We start from the raw sequence: 6000 nt of genomic DNA on the forward strand, positions 1-6000 counted from the left end.
TCGGCCGGGTGAGGCAGGGCGCCTCCCCCCCGGCCTGAATTTCGGCCAGGCGAGGCGGGATGCCTCCCCCCCCCTCGCCTGAACTTCGGGGGGAGAAGCGAAGCGCCTCCCCCCCCACGAATCACCCCTGAGAAAAGGTAAGTGACTTTCGTACATCCCTAGTTGTGTCCAGCTCTAGGGTGTGGTGCTCATCTCCATTTCTAAGCCGAAGAGCCAGCGCTGTCCAAAGACGCTTCCGTGGTCATGTGTCTGGCATGACTGAACACCGAGGTGCATGGAACGCTGTTACCTTTCCCGCCGAAGTGGTACCTATTTATCTACTTGCAATTTCTTGCTTTCGAACTGCTAGGTTGGCAGAAGCTGGGAGCTCACTCCGTCATGCAGCACTCGGGTCTCGAACCACGGCCCCTTCAGAGAAGTTACTCGGATCCATTTTGTGCCAGAATGAGCACGACAATGGCAGAAACATGAACAGAACATCACAGACTGAGAAAATGATTTATGCATTTAGAGCCACAATTGCTTCTTCCAACAGTGACTTGAGGGCGGGGGGGAAGTAAATACAAAAATGTGCATTGGTTTTTGGAATATTTAGACCTTTTCAAGCTATAGTTCCTAAAGGGAAATAAATGAAGGATCAGGAAATAAATGTACAGGAAATAAATGAAGGATCAGAAACTAGAAACCTTCTTAGCAGAGAGGAATGAGACTGGGAAAGGTACAAAAGTGTTTCCTGCACAGTGAGAGGCAGACTAGGACCTGGCGGCAGCTTGGGATGGGGCAAGTACTTGAAGGGAGCTTGAAATGCAAGCTCCCCCTCTCAGATAAAGTGGAGCAAACTGTAGTCAGGCAAAGTCCTCTTCAAATTTGCCCTTACCTGGACATTTGCAGCTGTAGATTGTGGGGACTCTGTGACATTACATGTCTGTATATAATAAGTCTATGGTTATGTATTCCTGCTATATCTGTGTTTTATGGTGGGTATTTCTGTGGTAAAAAAGAGCTGAATGACAGGAAGAATGGTGGGTTTGCGTATGTGTGATGACTGGCTGAGTGAGTGAAGCGGGAAGTGTGTGTTATATGTGTGCTGTGCTTGTGGAGTCAGACAGGGTTTAGGACAGGGATATGATTTGATAGGGATGGATGTAGGATTGAGAAGAGGGAGGGAGGGAGGTCTGTGGTGAATTGTGAAGTAATTGAGAGTGTGATCTAGAGTACTGTGGAAGAGAGAACATACACTAATAAAACCATTAAGAGTTACTTCATTATTCAACAAATTATTTACTATAGTTAATGTTTATTTGTTCAACCAAATTCTACACCTTCTGCTCTTGGCTATGTAAGAAGAAGGTAATAAAGGAGACAATACAGGTGAATACAAAGAAGTGTGTCCTTGCAGATAGTGTGTCCTTGGCTTTGTGGAGGATCAGTTGTAGTCAGAAAATGAGGACTTGAATACAAACCACAGGAAATATTTGAAGGGAAGGTGTAACTAAATTGAGTTGTTCTGCTGAGTGCTTGAAAAACACCTTAATTTTTTGAAGCCTGATTTATTTTCAAGGAAGGTAGGAGGGTCCAGGTGCATTGTGACTTGCAACTAGAAATTCTTCTTCCAGCTGCTTAAGTTTGAAATGGTTCAAAACAGAACATAGCAATTTCTCTACCCACTCACTTCATGACACCATGAAGAGATCCAATTGGCAAACTATTCCTTTTTCATGCACAATTGATCTTCCATCAGTATAATAAAATTTGGTGCAACCCCCATGTTCTTCATCACTAACCAGTACAGTAGTAAAAATGCTTTCACTCTAGTTTCTGTTTGTTTCACCCGAGGCACTGAATGTACAATGGACAGAACATTCTAAACTTGTCCTGATACTCTGACAATCACCCTTTCCTTAACTAGGAAACAGTTCCTAAAGCAGGCTATGACCTTGCATAAATATTGTCGTCATGTTTCCTAACAATAATATGCAGCCAAATAATATACCATAAATAATAATAAACAGCAATAATCTCTCTCTCTCTCTCTCTCTCCCCCCTCTCTCGCACACACACACCACTTACATATTCCATTCAACCATATACATACACCCCTCATTCACCCACATACACACATTAGTTGGCTTCACTTGCCCCTCGCCTTACTTGACTAGGCAAAGCGAGGGGGGAGTGAAGCCAGGTCCTGACTGAGCTACAGCTTCAACGATTGCTCCTTGAGGATTCAGCTCAGTTGGGAGCCACTCTCCCATCCTCTCTCTTCTCTGAGAAGGTGGGGCCTTGGGGAGGGATCTCACCCAAGGGCTTTGCAGGCTGGATGGGAAGGCCTGGCAGGCTGAATTCATTCACTGGAGTGGAGGTACCCCATCTGTGATGTACAGTCTTTGGTGAGGGATATTCATTCTGGAATTAGCTGAAACTTTGCTCCCTAGGCTCCAGGTTGCACCTTTTGCCAAGAGGGCATAGAGCAACATTGGATTTCTGATTCCAACACGTCACCCAGTGCTTCTCTGAGTACTGCCACCACAGTCAGGTGAGCAGGCCAGGGTCTATTGACAGAGGAGTGGCCCACTAGAAGTCACTTTGCCCAAGGCCTCCTCAAACGTGAAGCTGGCCCTGTCTCATCCCATGTTAATGCCTTTGTCCTCTCAGCTAGTTACTGAGCAAGGGGGTAAACTAACCCTTCGGGGAGTTGGGTGATTAGAGATTGGTAGTTGGCACAGTTTATTTATTTATGTTTACATTTATATCCTACTTTTTCCCACTTGCGAGGAACCCAAGGCAAGTTACATGTTTCTCCTCCTCTCCATGTTATCCTCACAAAAACCCTGTGAGGTAGGTTAGGCTGAGAGTCAGTGACTGGCCCAAGCTTGCCCAGCAAGCTTCATGGCCAAGTGGGGACTAGTACCCAGGTCTCCTGAGTCCCAGGCCAACACTCTAACCACTACAACACACTGGCTCTCCCAAGTTTCACTTGGTATCCCATTCTATCTGATGCTTGATACATAATAAAAGTCCCTAATTCTCTTTAGCCCAGTAAGTGTGGCAGCTATCAATTTCTGTGGATGTATTGGTAAAGATTGGGTAAGGAGGCACCCATCTAATTCAGAACTGCCTGACTTCTTGGAGTGCCATGGTAAAGAGAAGAGTAAGGACTCTGCAAAGGATGCCAGGGACATCATACGCATGTATCCAGTGGTGTCCCATCTGCCAAAAGAATGGATTCCATCATTGGAAAAGGTACCCCCTTCCCTCTCAACCCCCTGGGAGAGCCTGCTCAAAAGGATGGGGGAGTAGAGTTGGGGGTGGGCATGGGGTTGCAGGGGGGAGGGTAGGCAGAGAAAGTGCAAGTGCATGTGCAGACATCCACCTGTGCAATGTTGGGTATCACCCATTGCAGTCAAATACATCCCAGCCTTTTTAAATGAATGTATTTCCCTCTACATTTGTATGTATCTAAGAGACAGTGTGGTTTAAGAGCTAGGCAAATAATGCTGGCTGGGCATGATGGGAGCTGCAGTCCAACACATCTGGAGGGCACCAGGTTGAGGAAGGCTGAGTTAGACAGTTGGACTTGGACTGGGGAGAAATGAATTCAAATTTCTGTTCCCCAGATGACCTTGGGTCAGGCACTGTCTTTCAGCATTACTTAAACCCAGGATAAAACAAAGCCAGACTAAGTATATTTGAATACATTTTGTTTCACAACACATCAAAATTGCACAATTATTAGGCCAATCAAACTGGCCCGGCATGATGGGGCCATGGGAGGGAGAGAAGGAGAGAGAAAGAGCCTGGCTCAATGGCAGAGCATATGCTTTGCATGCTGAAGGTCTCAGGTTCAATCCCTGTCAACTACAGGTTGGGAAGGACAGACTCCTGCCTGAAACCCTGCAGAGCTGCTGCCAGTCAGTGTCTACAATACCAGGCTAGATGAACAACTATATGTAAGTACAAGGCAGCTTCCTATGTTTCTGTGTTTTGAGGAGTTCATTGAAACTCAGTCAGTAATGATTTTTATTGAAGCGGTTTGTCGGAAATTACTTCAAGTTTTCAGGCACCGATTATGAACATTTCTATCAAGGAATCACATTTTTTCTGCTGGTTCAATAGGCAACATTATTTCCGCCGATGCAATGCTACAGTAAGTTGCTAATATCTCAGTGACTCAGTGCAGCAGACACAACAAAACTAATGTAACATGAGATAGTGAAGTTGTATTTTTACACACATTTCATAACATTTATATTTAATAAATGTTTTAGGACCCACCTACAAAGCCAAGAGCAAATGATCTGCTCCTGTGATTTACCTATATTAACTCTTTCTCCCCATTGCAATACATCATCTCTTGATAGCAGACTACCTCTTTTTTGTCTTTTACCTTTATGATTCTTACTTAAATGCTAAGGGCTAAAGAGAGAAATATAGTGCATATAAGCTCAAAAGAATCTATTTACTACTTTAACATTTCTCAAGTCATACATTAACATTTAGCAAGTCATAAAGGATTTACATCTCTAAGTGATTTGTGTGTAATAGAGGTTAGTGATATGCATATCATCTTGAGCAAGAGCAGCATTTATAAAATGGATGCACTCCACATTGACTCATATAGCCGTTATTCAAGAAGCATTGCTCACCTAATAAAACATATATTTCCCCAATACCTTGGAAGGAAGAATGCAGACTCAATTAGATTTAAACTGGGCCACCACCACCATACACTCTGGGAGAGAGCGGAGGACAGGAAGGCCTGGCGTGCTATGGTCCATGGGGTCACAAAGAGTTGGACATGACTGAACGACTGAACAACCACCATATTATTGATATAGTAAATCAGGACTGGACAACCTGGGACCCTCCGTTTGTTGTTGGACCTCAATTGTCATCAGCCTCAGCTAGCCTGGCCAATGGTGAGGGATGATGGGAGTTATAGTTCAACAGCTTCTGGAGGGCCACAAGTTCTCCAGCCCTCTGGTAAACAATTTTCAAATGGGTTAGTAATGGTTAAACCACACTAACAAGAGCCAGATCAGTGAGGCAAACCTTCCCCTTCCCCAAGGATGGTGCGATTTTGTTCCAACCCTTGCACCTCCCCATACAGATTATCTCATCCTGGATGAAAATAAGAAGTGGAACTGGAGCACTCTTGTCTCATCCAGGTCAGATTTCAAAGTGGGAATGTCAAAGGGACAAAGCCCTTTCCTACACCCAGACTGCTAAACCCCTGGGTTGCTAAGGCCTACCTACGCTCATCCACTCACCCACCCAAGCTGCTTAAGGTCCATCGGGTGTGCTATGAGCTCCTCGTCATCTTCAGAAAGATTTCCTAAGGTGATCACAATTTAAGCCTGTTTCTTTCATCCCTTAGTGCCCTGGGATCATCTTAAGTTGTGACCAAATATTTTAGTTTAACGTCTCTGCTTAAATTGTCACTGGGCAGCTCTGCTGTAGAACAAGCAAGGAAGTCACTACATAGCAGGCAAAACAACAACAACCAACTCTTCAAGAAAGGGAGGAACACTACTTCTTTATCCCCAGAATGGTTGATGCTGAGTATCAGCTCACACTGCCATGTTAAACATTCCATTCTTGATCCACAAAACTGCAAACTCAACAGAGGGTTGCATGGTAGTGGTAGCAAGTTGCCACTTGGCTTATAAATGGCTTATGCTTCCAGCTCAGAAGTATGGATGGAGGACAGTCTTTGTGCATACATTTTGTAGCTGTACAGGTAATCTACTTACAGAAGTGTGTAAACATCACATGCATTTAATGCCATGTATCTCTGCACAGAGAAAAAACACAATCTTGTTCTTTTCATAATAAACCAGAAGCACAGAATTGCCCGTGCAAGCCACTCATTAATTTGTTTTTACCACCTCTAGGAAAATTGTGATGTCTTCCACAGATTTATGCATCAAATAATAGTACTAGTCCTGGCTAATAGGAAAAGGAAAATCTGGTAATATCTAGGGGTTGAGAGTTTGGCAT

Source organism: Heloderma suspectum, chromosome 1 (genome assembly GCF_057233095.1).
Source record: "Heloderma suspectum isolate Gila_16-S chromosome 1, 16-S_ref, whole genome shotgun sequence".
NCBI lineage: Eukaryota > Metazoa > Chordata > Lepidosauria > Squamata > Helodermatidae > Heloderma > Heloderma suspectum.